General features: G+C 40.1%; 1 protein-coding gene across 1 annotated transcript in view; it reads right to left on the reverse strand.

Moving 5' to 3' along the window:
* Positions 1-25,438, reverse strand: part of LOC124798695 (protein FAM219A) — a 119,837-nt gene that overhangs the window by 70,905 nt on the left and 23,494 nt on the right. The window lies entirely within an intron of this gene.

Genomic DNA, 25,438 nt, shown 5'->3' on the forward strand with positions numbered 1-25,438 from the left:
TGAGCTACCGTTCACACAGGACGCCACAAATTCTTTGTAATTGCGCAGTTTGCAAAATGGCGTCACCTGTAGCAGCAGATTAAACAGCTGTACATATTACTAAATAAGATGTTTTGGCAACATAATAAATGTAAAATATTACTTACCAAAGTGTTTCTCGTCTCTCTTGTCTTGACTGCATGTTTTAAGAACCGGTCTGCAGCTTCAAACCAAGCAAGGCTGGGTTTATAAATACCGTCTGTAGACGCACCACTCTTAAGTGATTTCAGTACTTTTTTATGTTCATTCATGTAAGCATTTCGAATGCTTCGAATTTTTAACTTTGTTGTAGCTACATCAATTCCAGGTACATATTCACGCATACTGTTTACTATTTCAATTAATGCAGCATCTCTAAAATGTCTGTCTTTGTATGATTCGCTTTTGTGGTTCCAAAGGCATTCTCCAAGAATCTCATAATTGTCGCTGTTGACCACTTTTTCGACATATTAATAGCAAACGCATAAACAAAAGCACTATCTGCGAACGAATACGCACTAGAAAGGTTTGAATCCAGCCGCGAGGTAGCAATCGAATGATGTTATTCGATTGTGGAGAAGGCAAAATGGCGCAACAAAGTAGAACCAAGTTCAACTTTTTGTGGCGTGACAAAAGTTGCGCTTCTTAAATGGCGCCACCGAAAACTAGGAGTTCACACATGCAACTACGAAGCAACTGCAATTCGCCATTCGCAGTGGCGATACATTTGTCGTCTGTGTGAATCCGGCTTAAATGTAAATATACGTGTACAAATGAAGTGACAGCAGTTGTGTGGTATGCTCCTCCCAGTTGAATTACTTACTAAGCTGTAATCTCAACAGTTTTCGAAGTTATTGTGTGTTTCTTAATGTAATGAATGTCTGAACGAAGGAACCAAAACAATAACAAAAGTCAAAAATAGCCTCTAGTCATTTTTTTAATCCGATTAATTGTGCATAAATCATGTGGATAGAAACGTGAAAAAGAGAGAAATTAAAGTGTTTCGCATTTTTATAAAAGCCAATGGATTGTACATAATTCTTCTGGACAGAAACGTTAAAATGAGAAATTAATGTGGTTCCAAAGATAATTCCGAATGTTGCGGGAATTTTAATTTTGCCTTCATGCTGTAGATCTGCACAGGCACTTTTGCTCTTCAGAAATAAGTTATTGCTGATGATTATAATGTACTGACCTGTTATAACACATGTCGTTATTTTTCTTCATATGTGGTATACTGTGAAAAAACAATGACATGTAAGTCACATTTACCAAAATTTTAAGCAACTGGAAGCAGTGAGTGCTTTTGCCATTGTCAGCTATTTTTTTGTATGACTCTTAGGCAATATGGAAATAGCTATAGTAATCGTGCCAAACACCCCCAAAATTAATACCATGTCTATTGACAGAATAAACAAACACAGTATTCCACCGTCGCATATGAAACATCGCTTAGTGCAGCTAAAACTGTAGGCTGTTGTGGCTATTTTGTCAAGTAGCTCAACCATTGTGACAGCCAGTGTTCCAACATCATTTGGCAACTACTAGGAGACTTCCTTTTTTTTTGTAGTTGATACTGTTTACATATTAAAATGTGAGTAACAATTATAGACGAAATATCATTGTTTTTTCACAGTATACAGCGTATAAAGAAAGAAGGCAAAATTAAAACTCCAGCAACATTCTGAATTATCTTTGGAACCACATTAATTTCTCAGTTTAACATTTCTGCCCAGAAGAGTTATGTACAATCCATTCGCTTATATAAAAATACGAAACACTTTAATTTCTGCCTATTTCACGTGTCTGTCCACATGATTTATGCAGAATTAATTGGATTTTTTAAATGACTACTCGCTTTGACTTCCGTTGTGGTTATGGTTCCTTCGTTCAGATATTCGCTATAACACCATAACATCCCACATTCTTGGGATTAGAGCTTAATAATTAATTATTTCACATTTCTGTCGACACAATCATGCACGATTCATGGGATTTTTCAAAAATGACTACAAGCTTTTTTTGACTTTCGTTATATTCATGAAATACCCAATAACATCCAAAATTCTTTGGATTACATCTTAATTATTACTTATTTCGCATATCTTCCACATGATTTATGGACGATTCATCGGATTTTAAAAAAATGAATGCAAGCGATTCTTTTTTTCTTTCGTTATGGTTCCTTCGTTCAGACATTCATTATGTTCAAGAAACACACAATAACATCTAAAACTGTTGGGATTCCAGCTTCATAAGTAATTCAACTGGGCTGAACATATCACATTTAGCTTTCACGTTACCGTGCAACCTCTGTGGTACAACTGCAAAGATCGATACACGTACCCATGTAGTCGATTTAGGTGCATTTATGTCACGATGACGTAGCGGTACGTCACTATGACGTAGGGCTCTCCTCAGCTAGCGTGAGATGAATGCTACCCCGTACTATGGACGCATTCAGAAATCAGCTTACGATTCACTCACAAATCAACTTAGATTTTGATCAAAAACCAACAGGGATGCGTTCAAAATCATATGAGTAATCGATAGACCAACGTGTGCGGGATGCTAGGCGCTTTGTGCAACAAGGTCTTTTTCCTCAATAATCAGCCTTCTTCTCTGTCCCCCAAAAACAACAGAAAGTTGGATCATGTCTAGAATCAGGCATAATGGTCTTATGTAATCGAGCCATTGAGGAATGTCTCTTGGTGGTGTTAGGAGACATACCTATTGTCGTATAGCCGCTGTTGGTGGTCGTGATTTCTGCTTTGAGATCCTCCTAATGGCTTCCCATACTTTACTTGCAGATGAGGACCTATTGCTGGAGTTCAAGAACTCTTGCCAACACCTCTGGCTATCCTCCCGAATGTTATCCAAGATGAAGTAAATATTCCAGAATTCGAATCGAGAACAGCTGCCAACATGGGTAACGTATAAGTAAATATCCTCGGAGTAGTGAAGCAACTTAAATGATTAATAAAAGCAAGTTTTCTGGTCCTGACTGCATACCAATTAGATTCCTTTCTGAGTATGCTGATGCATTAGCTCCATACTTAACAATCATATACAACCGTTCGCTCAACGAAAGATCCATTCCCAAAGACTGAAAAGTTGCACAGGTCACCCCATTATTCAAGAAAGGTAGTAGGAGTAATCCACTAAATTACAAGCCCATATCGTTAACATCGATATGCAGCAGGATTTTGGAACATATGTTGTGTTCGAACATTATGAATTACCTCGAAGAAAACTGTCTATTGACACACAGTCAACATGTGTTTAGAAAATAACTTTCCTCTGAAACACAACTAGCTCTTTATTCACATGAAGTGTTGAGTGCTATTGACAAGGGATTTAAGATAGATTCCGTATTTCTGGATTTCTATAAGGCTTTTGACAGTGTACCACACAAGCAGCTTCTAGTGAAATATGGAATATCGTCTCATTTATGTGACTGGATTTGTGATTTCCTGTCAGGGAGGTCACAGTTCATACTAATTGACAAAAAGTCATCGAGTGAAACAGAAGCAATTTCTGGCGTTCCCCAAGGTAGTGTCATAGTCCCTCCGCTGTTCCTTATCTATATAAACGATTTGGGAGACGATCTGAGCAGCTGTCTTACGTTGTTTGCAGATGACGGTGTCCTTTCTCAACTAATAATGTCATCAGAAGATCAAAACAAATTGCAAAATGATTTAGAAAAGATATCTGAATGGTGCGAAAATTGGCAGTTGACCCTAATTTACGAAAAGTGTGAGGTCATCCACATGAGTGCTAAAAGGAATTCGCTAAACTTCGATTACACGATAAATCAATCTAATCTAAAAGCCGTAAATTCAACTAAATACCTATGTATTACAATTACAAACAACTTAAATTGGAAGGAACACACAGAAAATGTTGTGGGAAAGGCTAACCAAAGACTGTGTTTTATTGGCAGGACATTTGTAACAGATCTACTAAGGAAACTGCCTACACTACGCTTGTCTGTACTCTTTTAGAATACTGCTGCGCATTGTGGGATTCTTACCAGATAGGACTGACGGAGAACATCAAAAAAGTTCAAAGAAGGGCAGTACGTTTTGTATTATGGCGAAATATGAGAGAGAGAGTCACAGAAATGAAACAGGATTTGGGCTGGACATCATTCAAAGAAAGGCGTTTTTCATTGCGATGGAATCTTCTCGCAAAATTCCAATCACCAACTTTCTCCTCTAAATGAAAAAATATTTTGTTGACACCGACCTACATATGGAGAAACAATCACCACGATAAAATATGGGAAATCAGGGCTTCTATGGAAAGATATAGGTGTTCGTTCTTTCCATGCGCTATACAAGATTGGAATAATAGAGAATTGTGAAGGTAGCTCGATGAACCCTCTGCCAGGCACTTAAATATGATTTACAGAGTATCGATGTAGATGTAGAAGTCCTGGACAATGTCACATGGCTCGAAAACAATTAACTGCCTGTAAAGCATCCATTTAGGATTTCTGAACAGCCATTTTGACAGGATCCTTTCGGGGTCTGCTCTTATTAGGCAAATGGGTCCACACAGGGTAATGGTCATTACCACGAAGGTCATGATTCACTCCACAATGAGCAGTGTCTGCATGGGTGGGCGAGCAGAAGGCTAGGTCTTTGGGTGCAGATGAACCCATAGCAGTGCTAAAATGCTTAGCTTGACTCATGTCTGTAGTTAATGTCAGATCCTGAAGTATCCAAATGCAAGGGCAAGTGATGTTACAACCACATACCACAATTTGTACATTTAAGTCCCCTAAAAGTGTAAGAGAACTTGGTAGTTCATCAAGAAAACGTGTGAGAACCTCACTGTCAAGGAGTTTATGGGGGCAGTGGATAAACGGATCACACCATGACTGCAACATGGGCCAGTACCCAAACAGCAACTGCTTGTAGCATTGCGGTTAAGTACATGTGAGGATTGGAATATGTCCTTGATGAGCACTGCTACTCCACCTTTCGCCCTGTCACCAGTAAGATATTTTTTTTCTTTGGAGGTGTCAGCCTCCAAATGTAGATGCATAAGTCGGTTTAAAGTGAGTCTCTTGGAGACAGAAAAAGGTCTGTTCTCTACAAACAGTCTCAGTTCCTCCGATGAATCCTGTATCTGTTTATATTCCAATGAAGTACGGGAACCTTCTTAGCCATATGGTTTTGTTTTACATGTATCCTTGCGCTGGAATGATGAGACATTTGTAGAGAGAGGGGGAGTGGAGGGGCTGCCTGGGTCCTGGGACGAGGTAGTTAAATCCATTATGTCCTCCTCAAAAGTCACACATGCCAGAATGACATTGATGGCATCCAGGACAGCCTTTGAGCTGAACATCGTGACCCTTTCCTTGTTTCCTCCCCCTTCGAGGATGATGGGAAAGGAAGCATTGAGAGGTACTCTGCTTTTGGGGTGCCTTCTCAATACTTACTGTGAAAATGTTGCTGGTCTCTTCCGTTGTAGCTGCCTGCGTTGCTATGTCTTTACTCACTCTGATTTGACATGTACAGGTGCTCTGTGGCAAAGCGTCTACCTTGGGAACAGGTTTTTGCACCATTCAAAAATACAAAGTAGCAAACACAGGGTTTTATTGCCTTATATTCTTTTTTGGCTTCTTAATAGTTTAGTTACCAAATTTTGCATTTTTGGTATAAACATGGCAGCCTCAGCTCCAGAATGGGTGGCTCTCAGAGCAGTCAACGCATACTGCAGGAGACGGGCATTCAGTCCCAGACTCATGTGCTACCTTCCCACACTTACCATACGGCGCTTCACCTCCACAACTCAGTGGTGCATTGCAAATTTGCTGACATTCGTAGCACCACATAGGCTGAGGTACAAAACGTGTAACCCTAAATCAGAGGAAACCTGCATAATGTGTTCACACAGCATTGGAGAACTGAAGGTCACAATAAAGATGGCAGTCTTCTCAATTTCACCATTATTCATTCATGTCCTTTGCTCCACATCCACTGTCCACTGTATGCCCATACTTGTTTAAGTTCTCAGATGTTTACGTCCATAATAACGCAGCATGTGACCACGCCCTTGCCTCAACGGATGGAGTCATGCAACTCAACAATCATCTCAGTTACCCAATTTTTCTGATTTCCTAAGAGCTTCCACTTGCTTTACCCTGTTAGTCTTAATCAATAAGGAACTATTTTGTAACCACATAATAGACTATAAAGGTACCAGTAAGACCTTCTAAGCCATACAGAAATGGGACACTTTTTCAAACATCCTCTCCTTCCTCTCAATCACTACAGACAAATTCTGTTTTATGACTTCTTAAGCCCTGTTACTAACTACGAATTGATTATCAGGAGGACTACCTTCCCTCTTTCATTTGGATGTGTGGGCGTGAGTAATATCAAATGGTCCAAGGGTCCCATCTCTGTCCCATGAGCAGCTATGGAAATAAGGGTTTACTCAAAGCCCCACTTGCTGGAGTACGTCTTATACAAACGAGGGGCAAGAGGTCCACAGTGGTTACCCACTAATGACCGCTTCCCTCCAACAGCCATGCACCTCATTGGCGTGCACAACACTCTAAGACTGACAGTTTTTTTTAGAGAGGTCTGCACCATTCTCATGACCCAGGCAGCTAAGCTGACATCCTCAGTCAGGTTACAGTGACAGAGGACTCATCAGTCCATAGCTCAGGAACCTCCAATTTGCCAAGCTTATAACCAGCAAAAAAATGCTGCATCCCTGAAGGCTATTATTTAAGGTCTTCGAGCCACGGGGCACCAAGTCAAACAGTTTCAAGAAATCTGCAAATATGGTAGCTATATCTTGCCCTTCATCCATGGTTTGCAGGATATCACGCGAGTAAAGCACACGCTGAGTTTTGCACAAGCAATGCTTTCTATATCTGTGCTGATTTGTGGACAGAAGCTTTTCTGCCTCAAGGAAATTTATTGTATTCGAACTTAGAATATTCTTAAGAATTCTGCAATAACCCAATTTTAAGGATATTGGTTTGTGATTTTCTGGGTCCATTCTTTAGCCTTCCTATATACAGGAGTCACCTGCTCTTTTTACCAGTCTTGCTTGCTCATATTTCCGAATCTTGTTGTTGAACTACAGTTGGTCTCTTCCATCCTTAATACACTTACACGACATACACAATTTACAATTAGTTTATATACTTTGCTCGTGATTCCTCTATGTCCATCATAACTGAATTAAATAATGTATACTAATCGTCTAAATAGGATGCTAACAATTGCTTATCTACTCTTTCCATTATAAAAATTCTGCTGCCTTCTTGACGGATTTATGAAGTTCAGTAAGCATTGTCATTATGATGACATCGTGGTCACTAATACCTGTCTCTGTACTGACACTATCAATAAGGTCATGCTTGTTTGTAGCTACAAGGTCTACAGTATTTTCACTGTAAGAAGGATGTCAAACTAGCTGCTCAAAACAGTTTTCAGAAAATGTCCTCAGAACTGCTTCACAAGAACATTTGTCTGTACCAACTGCAGTGCACTCATATGACATCCTAGTCTATACTCAATTACATTAAGGTCACCTCCAACTAGTACTGCTTGTCACAGTACTTCTGCACTGCTTTTAGCAGACTTTCTTTGCATGATTCTTCAGATGTAAAAACTTGAGTTCACCTAAGCCAGTTACTTGCATCCAGATAACTTCGCAATCAGAGCCAACTTCGATCTCTACAGACAACTAACCTGTCTTTTCTACAATGAAGCACCAAAGAAACTGGTATAAACAGGCTTATTCAAATATAAACAGGCAGAATACGGCACTGCAGTCGGCAAGGTCTATAAAAGCAACAAGTGTCTGGCGCAGTTGTTAGATCGCTTACTACTGCTATAATGGCAGGTTATCAAGATTTAAGTAAGTTTGAACATAGTGTTAAAGTCAATGCATGTCCTATGGGACACATCATCTCCAAGGTAGCGATGAAGTGGGGACTTTCCCATACGACCATTTCACAAGTGTACCGTGAATACCAAATCTCCGACCCTGCAAAAATGGGACCAACAACGACTGAAGAGAATCGTTCATTGTGACAGAAGTGCAACCCTTCCACAAATTGCTGCAGATTTTAATGCTGGGTCATCAACAAGTGTCAGTGTGCAAACCATTCAACAAAACATCATCGATATGAGCTTTCGGAGCCGAAGGCCCACTCGTGTATCCTTGGTGACTGCACAGCACAAATCTTTATACCTCACCCGGGCCCAACACCAATATTGGACCACTGAAACACCGATATTGGAGCACTGACAACTGGAAACATGTTGCCTGGCCAAAAGAGTCTCATTTCAAATTTTATCAAGCAGATGGACGTGTATGGGTATGGAGACAACCACATGAACCGATGGACCCTGCATGTCAACAGGAGACTGTTCAAGCTGGTGGAGGCTCTGTAATGGTGTGGGGTGTGTGTAGTAGGAGTGATATGGGACCCCTGATATTTCCGGATATGGATCTGACAGGTGACACATATGTAAGAATCCTGTCTGATCACCTACATTCATTCATGTCCATCATGTATTCCGATGGATGTGGACAATTCCAGCAGGACAATGCAACACTACTCATGTCCAGAGTGGCTCCAGGAACACTCTTCTGAGCTTAAAAACATCCACTGACCACCAAACTCCCCAGACACAAACATTATTGAGCACCATACTGTTCAGAAGATATCTCCACCTGCTTGTACTCATATGGATTTATGGACAGCCCTGCAGGATTCATGGTGTCAGTTCCCTCCCCCCCCCCCAGCATTACTTCAGACTTAGTTGAGTCCATGCCACGTCATGTTATGGCACTTCTGCATGCTCGCGGGGGCCCTACACAATATTAGGCAGGTGTACCAGTTTCTTTCGCTCTTCAGCGTGTGTGTGTTCACTGCTTCATTAAATATTACAATTCTTTCTCCTTTGGGTCCTGTCCAGTTCTCGGTTCTGAGTATGATTTGAGTGCAACAGCTTTCCTAGAAGATAATAAATTCATGAACTTTGTTGTGGATGCTCCAGCAATTTACTGTTAAAATTATGACACTCAAAGTATCTTCACTTTGTATGTGATTTGATTTCACTCTCTGCATATCAGCTGGTGTGCATTCATCAGATGACATCACACTACCACATACCCAAAAGAAACGCCCATCTGCATTCCACATGAGGAGGGTGGTTACAGTTAAACTTTTGCTACTAGAAACCATGTATGCAGAAAACAATTGACCTTACAGGTACCCAGCTTTTTGAGAATGACGTTTAGACTGTGTGCTGCAGGATTTCCATTGTTTGTAGTGTTAATGTCATGGCTTGCCGGTAATGCTATGGCAATGTAGGGTTGAAACACAGGCATCAGTGTGCATTACAGTTGCAGACAGTCAACATGGTCTGGAGAAGGCAAGCAAGGCTTTACTCGTGAAGCGGTTTTATCAAAACAATAACACATTTGGTGAAAACAAATCATTGGCCAATCATTCCAAACTGTGTGGTCACCAAGACCACCAGATCTCAATGTGTGTGATTTCTGGCTGTGGCATTATCTGAAGAAAGGTACCCAACATCCTACTTGAGGTATTTCCGGCAGCGATAGATCAATCTATAGAGGGGTTCCAGGTTGTTGTGGATGCAGATGGTTGTCACATTGAGTAATGTTTGTAACTTGGAACATAAACAAGGTACACAAATAACAAACATTACCCTCTCATGTGGAAATTAATGTGTGTTAATTTCAATGGCTTATATGTTATTTGTCTTCTGAATGTCCTTAAAAATGTTTCTACAAAGTTTCATTGTCTTTCATGGGAGCCCTCTCAAGTAGCTAAAATTTAATTATAATACCAAGTACTCTTGCGCCCCCTCCCTCCCCCAAGTAGCTGCTTTCTCTGTGTAGTGCAACCCTGAGCTATCAAGGGAATCCTACAATTCTCCACTTCACAACAAAGTGCCAGAATTCTGCAGCCAAACTGTCATGGAATAGATGGAACCTTTGGTTGAGACCCTCCTGGCTGCAAACCAGAGGCCTGTGATCAATTCTGCTCAGCAAACTGTAAGCTCCACTTGCACCTCATGAGCAATGCCAGCCATCTTCTTCACTTCCATCATCATCTGTATGAACAGAGAATGGCCTCAGAACACGAACAACAAATGTCATCGGTGCCGACATGAGCCACAACTTGAAGGTGACTGCACCCTGCACATTATCATACTTACATACTAGAACTACAGTTCTGTAGTATTTGTTAAGACCATTTAGGTTTGTTATTCAGCCGGACCCACGGAATTGTAAACACAGTATTTCATTTAGTATATGATCATTAACGTTTATTAATAGTTACACAAGGGTGGATCAAGGAGTACTGCATCCTGTGTCATAAAAAATTTAATAATGAACATATAATGGCAGAATTAGTACAGAGTATTGCCTGAACTATCCTTTACACAACACTAGCATTCAACATAGTCACCATGCGTTTCTACACATTTGCACCACCACTGAACCCAGGCATCAAGACCATTAGGGAAAAATACAGTGTTTTGATTGTTGACATATGATTTTAAGGTTGTTTTAATCTTATTAATGCAGAAAGTGGATGAGGACACTATGATGTACATCAGCAATGCGTAAGAAATTTGGTAATCGAGAAACGGACATCGCACTGAGCAGCAGCTGACCGACAACATGTGTCACGGATGCCAGTCGAAGATGTGCTAATGAAACAAATCGAGGAGACAGGCATGTTATAGTTCACAATCAACAGTGAAACCTGAATTTTTAGAATCATGGGTTAAGAAACAAAACCATCAATTTTTACAAACTGGTATTGATGCCTGGATTCAAAGATGGCGCAAATGCTTGGTGATGAACAGTAGTGTTGTGAAGAGGACAGATCAGGCTATGATCTGTACTAATTCCATCGTTATGAATTCATTACCAAATTCATGATACAGGAGGCACTACTTTTTTGTTCATCCTTGTATTTTCTTATTTAAAATTGCAAAATAACACGCTCTGTGATATTCAGACATAAAATGTTGGCTGTGAACCAATTGCAGACCTGTTCAGCTAAAGCCTATATCTTACTTAATATAATTGAATTTGGGCCCTTCTGAAAAATTCCATAAAATATCATGAAGGTCATTTACGTCTACCTATAGAAAAGTGCACCACTAACTGCTGTAACATTTTAGTTTACCACGTACAATTTCATAATTCACACAAAGGCCTGATCAAGGACATGAAACATACCAACAAGATATATTTTCTCATTTACCACTATCAGGATGGCACCATGGAAACCATGTACGACAATCATTGTAGTGAATCCCTTATGAAAGGAAACTGGGAGACATTTATCGAGTTACGCTACAAATAACGAATCGGTATTCAGCAATAGGCCACTTTCTCACTTATAGTTTTAGACAATAAAATGAATTAATGTCTGTGTAATTATTGATGATTTAATTATATTAATTTCTTTCTAGATGAGTATCACCACTTCAAATATAAATATTTTATTGATTACAAATATAGCTCGTAAGTCTCCCCATCAAATCAGCTGAAGATTTTAATACTATGCAAGAAACGTTTCCTTAGTTTAAACAAGTACTCCGTTTTAGCAGATTACTGTTTTTGATATTTCCTTTTGAGTTGTAATTCTCAAACTAATGGATGCTGACAGTGTAAATGTGTCATCATTTAAGCCACTGATATTACCTGAGGGTTCAGTTTCATTTGCCTCACTGTTGCTAGATCTCCCTCTCTTTAACAATGCTACAGTGGTTTATTTTCATGCTTAATACACGTTTTTCACTTTTTTATAACATTTCGGAAATTCTACAACACTGGTGGTAATGGAACTTCACCTTTTAATTATAGCTAGGCTTCTGAATTGTGAAGAGGTTTCTTTTCCTAATACAAGATACTTTCATCCTAGATGTTGTCCAGCCTTTGTCCATGCTTCTGTTTAATTTTTACATTCATTCATTTTAGGGGGTAACAGGACTGGAAGTGCTGTTGGGAAGAACTTTTTTTATTTAGTCTCTGGTTTCAAAATCATTTACTTGTAATCTTCCCATTGCGACTAAGCAGTGTTAATAAATTTGATCTGCTGTTTTCCTATGTAGCTAGATGTAACTTTTAACCACAATGTTTGAAGATATTAAAAGAATGGAAAAGGAAAAACAAAAGATTATGCTCTCCTGTCAATGACGAGGATGTTGGAGAGACAGAGCATACACTCAGATTGGGAAAGGAAATCAATTGCATTCCTTTCAAAGGGGCCTTGTTGGCCTTACACTATTGGAGGAAATTGCAGAAAACCTAAATCTGACTGCTCAAACTGGAGGGAGAGGTGGAGAGACTTTTTCCATCCAACAAAAAACTGCTCTTCGGATACACTGTGTAAGCTCATGCCACCTGTTTTCATAGATTCCTTTACACTTGTAACTTTTAACTGTTCCAAGACCTTTCCATGCATTATGGTCTTCAGCTATACATACCCAAATTTCTTCTGAAAATTTTGTAACTTCATACGCTCATCTTCCATTTAGTTGTTTTCTCAGTCCTTACTTGTTTCTTGTAATCCACCAAAGACCTTCCATCGTCCAGCCACATCCCATTTGCCATGTCCTGTCCACTTGTATTTTATTTTTTGGCATGATTATGACCCCTACTCCAGTCTGGGCTCTGATCTGTTTGTTTATTTTTCTGTCTCCCTATAGCTTGCAAAGGAAACCTGTTTCTGAATGATTTTCACATCAAAAAATCACTTATTACTGCAGACAAAACTGGCAATACGCAATGATCAGATATCATAATTTTCAAAAAATATATAAAAATTCTATTTAATTTAGAAAAAGCACTCCAAGTCATTCTTACTCTGCTGCTCATTTCCTTTGCTGTCCACCTGGTCCTTATCTTCAACTGTCCTAAATACATTCATTAAATGATCCTAAAATTTCATTGTTAAGTTCTAAAATTCTCTTTTTGATGTGTTCATTGTATTTTATTTTAGTTTTATTACAACTGATTTTCTGGACCTACTTTCCAACTTGCTGTATTATGTCCATCCACTCACTGTAGAAGTTTATCTGCATCAGAGGTTCAAATGGCTCTAAGCACCATGGGACTTAACATCTGAGGTTATCAGTCCCCTAGACTTAGAACTACTTAAACCTAACTAACCTAAAGACATCACACACAACCATGCCTGAGGCAGGATTCGAACCTGCGACTGTAGCAGCAACGCAGTTCTGGACTGAAGTGCCTAGAACCGCTCGGCCACAACGGCTGGTTTGCATTAGAGGCAAACAGTACACTGTAATCGACAAAATGCATATGAGTGGCATGCATAATTTGCATTAGAATTGCAAAAGTCTCATGATTGTGAATTTATGGCAGACTGCCTAATGCACATAATAAAAATATTTTGTCCATCATCTACATCTACGTGATTATTCTTCTATTCACAATAAAGTGCCTGGCAGAGGGTTCAATGAACCACCTTCATGCTGTCTCTCTATCATTCCACTCTCGAACGGCATGCAGGAAAAACAAGCACATAAATTTTTCTGTGCGAGCCCTGATTTCTCTATTTTATCGTGATGATCATTTCGCCCTATGTAGATGGGTACCAACAGAATGGTTTCCCAATCGGAGGGGAAAACTGGTGATTGAAATTTCATGAGAAGATCCTGTCGCAAAGAAAAACGCCTTTGTTTTAATGATTGCCACTCCAATTCACGTATCATGTCTGTGACACTATCTCCCCTATTTCACAATAATACAAAACGAGCTGCCCTTCTTTGTACTTTTTCAATTTCATCCGTCAGTCCTACCTGATGCGGATCCCACACTGCACAGCAATACTCCAGAAAAGGGCGAACAAGCGTAGTGTAAGCAGTCTCTTTGGCAGACCTGTTGCACCTTTTAAGTGTTCTGCCAATGAATCACAGTCTTTAGTTTGCTCTACCCACAATATTATCTATGTGATCGTTCCAATTTAGGTTATTTGTAATTGTAATCCATAAGTATTTAGTTGAATTTACAGCCCTCAAATTTGTGTGAGTTATCACGTAATCAAAATTTAGCTGATTTCTTTTAGTGCTCATGTGAATAACTTCACACTTTTCTTTATTCATGGTCAACTGCCACTTTTCCCACCGTAAAGATATCTTATCTAAATCATTTTGCAAGTCGTTTTGATCATCTGATGACTTTACAAGACAGTAAATGACAGCATTATCTGCAAACAATCTAAGACGACTACTCAGATTGTCTCCTACGTCCTTAATATAGATCAGGAACAAGAGAGGGCCTATAACAGTTCCTTGAGGAACGGTGGATATTACTTCTGTTTTACTCGATGACTTTCCATTTATTACTATGAACTGTGCCCTTTCTGGCAGGAAATCACGAATCCAGTTGCACAACTGAGGCGATACTACATAGGCACATAGTTTGGTTAGAAGACGCTTGTGAGGAAAGGCGTTGAAAGCCTTCTAGAAATCTAAAAATATGGAATCAATTTGACATCCCCTGTCGATAGCACTTATTACTTCATGAGTATAAAGAGCTAGTTGTGTTTCGCAAGAATGATCCATGCTGGCTATACGTCAATAAATTGTTTTCTTTGAGGTACTTCATAATGTTCAAAAACAGTAATAGTTCTAAAACCATACTGCAAATTGATGTTAGTGATGTACGCCTATAATTCAGCGGATTACTCCTACTTCCCTTTTTGGGTATTGGTGTGACTTGAGCAATTTTCCAGTCTTTAGGTAAGCATCTTTCTGTGAGCAAGTGGTTGTATATAATTGCTAAATATGTAGCTATTTTATCAGCATACTCTAAGAGGAACCTGACTGGTATACAATCTGGACCAGATGCCTTGCCTAAGTGATTTAAGCTGATTTGTTACACCAAGGATATCTACTTCTATGTTTCTCATCTTGGCAGTTGTTCTTGATTGGAATTCAGGAATATTTACTTTGTCTTCTTTGGTGAAGGGGTTTCGGAAAACCGTGTTTAATAACTCTGCTTTAGTGGCACTGTCATCAGTGACTTCACCATTGTTATCGCGCAGTGAAGGTATTGATTGCGTCTTGCCACAGGTGTGCTTTATGTATGACCAGAATCTCTTTGGGTTTTCTGCCACATTTCGAGACAGAATTTCGTTGTGGAAATTATTAAAAGCATTTCGCATTAAAGTATGCGCTATATTTCGAACTTCTGTAAAACTTTACCAATCTTGAGGATTTTGCGTTCTTTTAAATTTGGCATGCTTTTTTCGTTGCTTCTGTAACAACGATCTCACCCGTTTTGTGTACCATGGGGGATCAGTACCATCACTTATTAATTTATGTGGTATATATCTCTCAATTGCTGTTGATACTACCTCTTTGAAAATATTTACACAACTTTTCTACACCTACATGATCAGATCAGAAGGAGTGAAGCCTGTCTCTTAAAAAGGCATTAAGAGCATTTTTATCAGCTTTTTTTAAATAGATATACTTTGTGTTTCTTTTTTATGGTTGTAGGTGTTATGGTATTCAGTCTAGCAGCAACTGCATTGTGGTCGCTAATCCCTGTATTCGTCACAACACTCACTATTTGTCCAGGATTATTTGTTGCTAAAAGGTCAAGTATGCTTTCACAACCATTTACGCTTCGAGTGGGCTCATGAACTAATTGTTCAAAATAATTTTCTGAGAAAGCATTCAGCGCAATTTTGGATGTTTTATGCCGCCGGCTTTAAACATAAAAATTTTCCAGCATATCAAGGGTAGATTGAAGTCACCACCGACTATAATTGTATGAGATGGGTACTTATTTCAAATGAGACTCAAGTTTTCTTTGAACTGTTCAGTAACTACGTCTTCTGAGTCGGGGGGTCAGTAAAACGATCCAATTAATAGTTTAGTCTAATTGTCAGGTATAGCCTGTACCCATACTATTTAAGAAGAACTTCAATTTCGATACAATGCAAGCTACGTCTGACAGCAATAAATACTCCACCACCAACTGTATTTAATCTATCCTTTCTGAACACTGTTAGATCGTTTGAAAAAATTTCGGCTGAACTTATTTCCGGCTATAGCCGGCTCTCTGTACCTACAACTATTTGAGCTTCAGTGCTTTCTATTAGGGCTTGGAACTCTGATTCTTTCCCAACACAGCTACGACAATTTACAATTACAATACCAATCGTATCTACAACTACCTTACTGTGTTTTACCTGCCCACTTTTAGACGGACGTCCCTTCTGTGGTTCCATGAGACCCTCTAACCTAAAAAATCGCCCAGTCCCTTGCACACCGCCACCTCCTGTGTGTAGTGGACTCCTGACCTATTAAGCGGAAACTGGAAACACACCACCCAATGGCGCAAGTCAAGGAATCTGCAGCCTACATGGTCACAGAACTGCCTGAGACTCTGATTCAGACCCTCCACTCGGTTCTGCACCAAAGGACCACAGTCAGTTCTATCGATGATGCTGCTCCTTAATCTCGGCAGTCTTTACCATTTCCGCAGGCCACCCGAAACCAGACAGAATCTGCTCCGATCCAAAGCAAAACATGTCACTGGTACTGACATGAGCCACCACCTGCAGTTGGCTGCACCCTGTACTCTTCATGGCATCCGGAAGCACCCTTTTCACATTCGGAATGACTCCCCCCAGATTGCACACGGAGTGCACACTGGCTTCCTTCCCCTCCTTGGTAGCCACGTTCCTAAGGGGCCCCATTACGCGCCTAACATTGGAGCTCCCAACTACCAGCAAACCCACCCTCTGTAAATGCCCAGACCTTGTGGACCAAGAAGCTTCCTCTGGAACTGGGTGGAAGACTGCATCCGGCTCAGAGACATTGTCAGCCACAGATAACATCCAAAACCTGTTCGTCAAACGAACCAGGGAGACCCTATGATCGGCCCCTCAGAAAGTTTTTCGCTTCCTGCCAGACTTAGGAATGATCTCTCACTCGGCCATGGGAGAGGGGTCAACTTCAGTGCAGGCAGAACCCGGGGAGGTCGCAGCAGTGGACCGATCGGAGGACACATGGGACGTGCTCAACGTCCCTCACATCCCCGCATCCGATCCTCCACAGTGATGCCCCTTGGCAGCAGCCTCATGCTGTGTGATGGAAGCCAACGCAGCCTGAAGCTGTGAGCGAAGGGTCGCCAGCTCAGCTCGCATCTGTACACAACAATCATAGTTCCTATCAATTTACTGCAGTTCCTCCTGTTTGAAGCTCGTAAAAATTTGCAACAAAAGAATGGTGTACTCGCCTTACTAGTAGCAGGAACTAGCGGTGCGCTCTCGCTGACTGTGTAACTGACACTGAGCTCATCATATGAAAATAACTTCAAAGAACTAAACTGTCTGATCAGTAGTTGCTTATTGTATTTCTGAAATGGTAGATTATACAGAAGAGAGGCATGGTGTTTTAAGTGGAATCTGGTATTATGCAGGAACCAATAATTTGGAGGCATTCCTTGAAAACGGCACACACTGAGGCTCATTCCTTCAACTCTGGCTAGTGACCTATGCTTTTAGCCAAACTAGAAGAGTTAGGGGACTCACTCAGCACTTCAGACTAGTGTGTTAGAGCATTTGGACACAAATGCAAAAAAAATTTTAAAGTAATAGTAGGACATCAAGCGACTAACTCAATTCAGCTACAAAATGTTTAAATAATTTTCATTTGCTTGCCTCGCACAAACTGCCCAAATTTTTAGATATTTTAGATTGTACCAACTTTCACATAATGAACAAATGATTACACTTTGTTTAAACAGAATGAGGACATCACTAAAAGGAAGCTTAACTTTTGTGGCTAATATGGGTGTGCAGGGATGCATGAAGTTCTTTATTTGTAGTTTGTTGGTTAATTACATCAAGGAGAAATATTGATCCAACTCAACACTGGCAACTCAGACAGATGGTATTGGCACCACAAAATTACTGAGAAAAAGCAGTATCATGACTGTCTGTCTATCTGCAGGCTCCTTCAGGTGTATACCCTGAAAGACAATTCCTACATTGGTTTAGTGTGGTGGTGACTGACTACAGAGAAGAAAAACACACTACATATATTTTGGAACAAACTCTTCAAAAACACGTGACTCAATCAAGTCCTTCACAGCAGTTGTATATGTAATTTGCTCCTCACAGTTGACATTCAGAGCCCACACTCAACATAGCTTTACAAACTGACAGAGAAGTTGCAATTTATATCAGAAAAATTCATTTAACTGCTCACAATAAAGAATGTTCCGGTAACTTTAAAGTTCAATTAAAATTCCTTAATGTGAAAAGAATCCACTCACCACAGGAAAATATATGTTGATGTTACACAAGAAACAGTTTATAAGGTTTATCGTGCTCCAGTGCCTCAACAAAACTTTAGAGTCTGAAATTGAGTACGAAATCTAGCCTAATGAAAAATCATCAAGTTCACATGGTTTCCAAGGCAAAGCACAGACTACCACAGTGATGGAGTCCTCGTATCACCCCCACTCCCCTCTGGCCAGTGAGGGGCACACAGTTCACCTGGTGGAGTAGATGGGACATCCACTCTCAATTCACTAGTGGCTGCTTTCATTCTGAGAAAAATGTGGTTTATCCAACCAACTAAATTACTTACAGCATTCTCATTTGGGTCTCTGTTATAGCTTTATATTGTTTTAACATACATGGAAATTTTTATGAATGCAGCTCAGAGAAAAGTATCATCCTAGTCTGCAAAATAAAGGCACATGAATTTAATTAAAGTCTTGGCTGGGCCAGCTGAGGAAGCTGAAGGAACTTATAAAAAATTTTCTTTTGGCTGGAGTAACAGCTTTGCATTGCTCTAAAACCACACATCCCTACAACTTCTGTACTTCTACAATGTACAACACACCAAAATATTGATACTGAGTGATAAAAATCAAAGGTAGTTAATAAACAGTTTTCACAATACCTATTGGAATCATTAATTTCAAAATAGCAGATAGTTATAAATGAGCATTGGGAATGCTTGCTTTATAGGAAATACACATTACTGCTTAATTACAGCTCTCTAGTGCCATTCCCTAGCGGTAATAAACATATTAAAGAGACATCTCCAAAATTTTGACAAACTTTCCAAAACATGCTTTCATCGTATGTTCTATGCATTGACCTCATTATATTTGTTGCACCAGTTTTCTTGTGGGGATCTAAAATGAGTGCACAACAGGCTGCAAGGTCACTGTTGCGCTCTGGATATGGATAGCTGACACAGTGGTGGCAGCTACGAGGAAGCTCACTTGCCTCCCCAGAATAGGACACCGTGCATCACAAAAGATACTTAAAATACTATGAACTGATGTTTCAAAATGCATAAACATAGATTACTTTCTACTATATATATCTCACATAATGATCATTATGGCAAGGCAAAATTAGAGAGATTCCAGCTTTCAGAATATGTACTAAGACTCATTTTACCTTTGCATCATTTGTAAATGGTATACTGGAGCTAAAACGACACTGACACACTATGTAACTTTCAACAAATATCATAAGGGGGTTATCTGAATCTACATCGATAATTGCAAACGAATGTGAAATATATGTCACAGGATACCCCTAACTGTACTGTGTACTATGGTTTCTGCCCAATCTACCAAAAAATGGAGTGCAGAAAGAGCAACTGCCTAACTGCCTCTGTGCATGCAGCAGTTAGTTAATCTTGTCCACACAGTCCATATGGCACATTAACTGGTCAACACAGTTAGTTCTGAAAGAACCTCTTAACTGCAGCTGTCACAAAACTCTTCAGAAACGTGTTATATAGCAATTTGTGCTCTATATGTACTAATTAAGAAAGCATTTTAATAATCATACAACTGAAAGCAGCTCTGGAAGAGTTTTAAATATACTATCATACTCATCAATACAACTATTTCAGAGAATGGGCATTTTATAGAGCACAGAGTGCCAAAGAATGTATATGGTAATATACTTTCGGCTAAGGTGATATCAGATTTGAAATGTGTAATAAAAATAGATCATACATCAATTTCATTGCCAAATAAGTTAACTCAACAAATCTCTTTCTCACTTTTTCCTGTCTTTATATCCTTTTGTCCCACTTGCATACTTCGCAAATTAATCTCTTGCCCCTGACTTACTAAAACCTCACTACTATTACTCCTGCTTTTAAATATTTATTCCACTTCCTTTATTAATTTTAGCAATACTCTTGTACCTGATGTATCTTCTAACCTTAAAGAGTTAAGTAACTTTTTCTTTTCTCAATGCTATACACACCAATCTTTCTTCTTTTCTAGATCATTATGGTTTAAAAGTTCTGGAAGGAGGCTAGTGGTAGTGGTGGTTCACTCTGAGGATACATGGTGGCTAGTCTTAGGGCTTACACAATCATAATTTTAAAATAAAGTCTCTGTACTGACTCCGTAATAGGACTTGTGTGTTAAAATTTACTAATACTTGAAATTTGATATAACAAGACACAAGATAAAATTCCTCCACAGATAAATTGGACTATCTTCCCAAAGATACAAAATGAGGGATGAGTCAGCCATTCTGTTACACAATAAAATTTCCACCCAAAAGCTAACAGAGGTTGTACAGTTTATCTCAAACTTTAAATGTAAGTGACTTTTGCACTGTTGCTAGACAAAACTTCTTGTACTGGACCAAGTGGAAGTTGAATGCCCGCTGGAACAAAAGGATCACAGTGGCTTATAGATGGCAGTGTTGCCACAGCATTGAGGGCAGTGTCACCACGGCATTGCACTCGCCTATTGAGTGCGCCACCGTCTCATCACATGAATACAGCAGCCAACAGTGTCCCTTGTAGCCTGTATAAATACTGCCGCAACTTGACCACTCAGTCATTCATGCACTTTGTCTGATAGCGTTCACTACTATTTCCTCCGTACTACTGACTATTGCTGAAGAATACTTGACAAAGACTTTCTGGTCTCAATTTGGATTGTGGCTTCTACTTGATCTGTTGGCAGCATTGTTTCAAAAAATTCTGGCACTTTGTTGTAGCCTAGTTTGCTATTGTCTTGCTCCTTTTGTGTTGAGATCCACCATTTGTCCACCCTGTTGCTTGACTCTGCCGTGGGTTTGAGTCCTGACCGCAGGCTGTCTTCCCGTCTTGTATCACCATCATTTTCCATGTTCTCTGAATGAGCACCAGTATCCAACGACTCGTGGACATAGCAAAACTGGTGATAGTTCATCTGAAAGTATAGGGTCGTCTTCCTGCCAGAATTTAAGATACCTAGAATTAAAGCATTAAATACAGGGCAAGCAAACACCTAAGGAATCACACATCATGGGTTTTCACATTTAGGAAGATAGTTTATAATGCAGTCTATTTTCAGCTACCAGTCCCCGTCTCACAAACCTCTGTCAGGAAGTGAATATTATGTGTTTTTATCTGACTTTCTAGTGTTTATTTATATTTAGAGCTTGCATATTTATTTCCTATAGTAGCTTTTGGGTGAACTGAATTTCTAGTGCAAAAGTAACTTTTGCTGCATCTGTTTTCAGTAGTGAAATTTATTTCAGTTTTAATATCATGTGGATCTCATGATCTTTGTGTTTAGTGAGAACTCTGCAGATCAGATGCTACTGTCTGTTTATTATTTTTGTTTATATTTCGTGTACATTCCAACCTCAGCTGCACCACAGTTGGGAGATTTTCTCTCCTATGGGGGTCTGTTTGTTCTTCCTCAATTAGTCCTGGCTGCTTTTCTCATATTTTTGAGGTTTTAAACATATATATATTTTTACACAGTACGATATGGGTAGGGACTGTGCTTGCAGTGTGTGGACGCAAGGAGAAAGAGCTGCTATTCATAAACAGCTGGAAGCTGTGTTGGTCATGGTTGACAGGCTTAAAGCTACTGCTCAAAGCTGTGACCCTGTGCCACCAGTGACGAGCTCTGCAATACCATTGGTGACAATGGAATCCCCTAGTAACGTCCATCGTCACTGTGTCTTCCAATAAGCAACATCTTCACCTGAGAATGAGTGGTGAATGGTGGTGGGTTTGCATATCTCTGGGCACAAGGCAAAAGTGGGAACGGGCTGTACAGCTGACTCCTTACACCTTACCAACTGGTATGACAAGCTATCCAGTGCTGATAATACTTCTGAGCCAGCATGGGATATCTCTCTTGTTAGGCCAGACGCTGACTTTCCTGTCCAGTCTAGACAAATGCAGAGGACAAGTACGCTAGTCTTGGGGAGCTCCAATGTCATGTGGGTTATGGAGTCCCTCAGAAAAATAGCAGGCAGGTCAGGACAGAATGCCAATGTGCATCCAGTAAATATTTGTCATGTATTATTGTTTTTCTGACATATTCCACATACTGGAGGACCTCATCACTATGAATCAATTGGAATGAAAGTAAATCTAACCTAATCTACATTTGCCAGAGGCAGGAATCTCATCCAAGATGTGGAGGAGGCTCTGCCAGCACACGTTAACACATTAAAATCTCCCTAAAATTTTAGGAAACAAGTTGGACATATCACAAAACCTTAAAATTCTAACCACATTAAAACAGAAGACAGATCTGTTGGAAAAACTGGTCTGAAAATAAAACACAGACTAACAGAATGTGGTACACAGTGATCTGCCTGCTTCAAGCACCATTGGAAAATTCTCTCACTGGAGCAAGAAGCATGCATCACATGCTCTGGCCTATGTGAAGACAAGTAAGGAGGACCTCATCCTGTCTGCATGGCTGGAAGGAGGTACACCATGGATGCATTGTGGGCTTTATTAAGCAGAGGTTATTGTCTGTCACTTACAACCACTCATCTTCCCATTGACACATGACTCTGTACCTCAACAGTGAGATGGCAGCATGCACGGGGATGGGATGGGAACTAACTGTGGATCATGATACACCTCCTTGGCTGCTATATCTGCCATTTCATTCCCCGCAATAACCATGTGTCCTGGCACCCAGCAGAAAGACAGCTCCTTCCATAGACTTTGTAAGTGGAGAAGGGCATCCTGTATACCTTGGATTACTTTATTGGCTGGATAAGGAGACTGAAGGGCACTCAGGGAGTCGGAATACACGAGGAACTTAGCAGGCATGGTACGTCTCGTCTGCTCCAGCACCCTCAAGACTGCGGATAATTCGGCACTGAATACATCGAATTCTGGAGGCAACCGAATAGTGAGGATATGATCTGGAAAAACAAAAGAGTAGCCAACAGAAATACCCCTGTTTTGACCCATCTGTGAATACAGCTACATAGTTGTTGTGCTCATTTAAAATTTTGGAAAATATACAAATGGGACAGCAGAGAGTGTCCAGGAATCCTTGCCCTGACCTCCTCTCATTCTCCTTGTGATGCATCAAGCCTTCATCTACATCTAAATGGATGCTTCACAAATCACACTGAAGTGCCTGGCAGAGGGTTCATCGAACCACATTCACAATAATTCTCTATTACTGCACTCTTGAACACCATGTGGAAAAAATGGACACCTATATCTTTCTGTGTGAGTTCTAGTTTCCCTTATTTTATTATGATGTTCATTTCTCTCTACATAAATCGGTGCCAACAAAATATTTTTGCATTCAGAGGAGGAAGTTGGTGACTGATATTTCATGAGAAGATCCTGCAGCAACGAGAAACACCTCTGTTTCAATTATGTCCACTCCATATCCTGAATCATGTGCGTGACATTCAACTCCTTATGTTTGGATAATACGAGGGTAATCTGAAAAGTAAGGTCTCCTATTGTTTTATAAGTACAGAACTCTGTTTGTGTGGCAGTTGGTCACACTGTTATGAAGAGGGCTTCACATGCTGTGTGTAAACATGCGCACAGCGCGCTTAGGTGCTCAGTCTTGGCTTGGCAGCTGTTGAGAATGGAGCTCCCATTGGATGTTACCGCCAAGTGTGAATTGCGCGCAGTTATTCGGTTTTGAACGCAAAGGGCACTGCACCGATTGAAATCCATCGCCAATTGACGGAAGTGTATGGTGAGTCGTGCATCGATGTCAAAAATGTTCATAAGTGGTGTTAGAGTGTGTCGGACCAAAATTCACGACGAACAAGGGAGTGGGAGACCATCAATTTCTGAGGAGACAGTGTTGAAGGTTGAGCAAAGCATGCGTGAAGATCGGTGGATCACCCTGGATGATCTCTGCACATTGGTTCCTGAGGTTTCCTGAAGCGCCGCTCACAGACTTTTAACGGAAACATTGAACTACTGGAAGGTGTGCACAAGATGGGTGCTACGCATGCTGACTGAGGACCACATGTGGAAACAAGTTGATGCTTCCCATGCGTTTCTTTACCGCCTTGCACCCGAACAGGAAAACTTTCTGGACCCAATTGTCACAGGTGATGACACCTGGACATACCACTTTACACCTGAGACCTAGCAACAATCATGCCAGTCGCGGCATCCTTCTTCGCAGCATGGCGGCAAGCTGGTATGACATGGGCATACAAAAACTGCCACAGCGTCTACAAAAATGCATCGACAGAATTGGTGATTATGTTGAAAACTAGCTAAAGGTTCAAGCTGTAAACTGATGTAAACCATTGTAGAAATAAACAGGTCTGTGTACTTATAAAAAAATAGGAGACCTTACTTTTGGGATTACCCTCAAACAAAATGTGCTGCTCTTCTTTGAACTTTATCGATGTAGTCCATTAATCTTATCTGGTAAGAATCTCACACTGTGCAGCAGTACTCCAAAAGAGAGCAGACAAACATCATGTAGGCAGTCTCTTTACTAGATCTGTTGCATCTTCTAAGTATTCTGCCAATAAAACACAGTCTTTAGTTCACCTTCCCCGCAAAATTTTCTGTGTGTTCTTTCCAAATTAATTTGTTCGTAATTGTAATTCCTAAGAACTTATTGAATTTATGCCTTTAAATTTGACTGATTTATCATGTAACTGAAGTGTCATGGGTTCCTTTTAGCACACATGTGGATTATCTCACACTGTTCATTATTTAGGGTCAACTGACAATTTTCACATTGTGGCGCCGATGAGGTTGACACCAGCATCGATCTGAGTATAGTCTTTGAACTAAGCTAAGATTATCTTTGTGCACTTCCGCTATGTCAGTTCTTTGTAAGTCTTGCTTGTGTAAAGAGGTGAATAAATGAACTACTGTTAAAATGGTGTAGTTTGGTGCAAACAACCTGAACTTCCTCACTGCTGACGCCGAGTTGTAACATCATCTGTTTTCACCGTTTTACTGTGTCCGTGACCTCCGTGTTGGTTATTTTCAGGTGTATTACATTGACACAGTATTCGAACAATGACTTCGGCCCAGTGCCTAACGCCAGATTTTGTGATCAACATGCATCATGTTGCCGGCGATGTACACTCGCCAGGACTGCA

The sequence above is a fragment of the Schistocerca piceifrons genome, chromosome 5 (assembly GCF_021461385.2).
Source record: "Schistocerca piceifrons isolate TAMUIC-IGC-003096 chromosome 5, iqSchPice1.1, whole genome shotgun sequence".
Taxonomy (NCBI): domain Eukaryota; kingdom Metazoa; phylum Arthropoda; class Insecta; order Orthoptera; family Acrididae; genus Schistocerca; species Schistocerca piceifrons.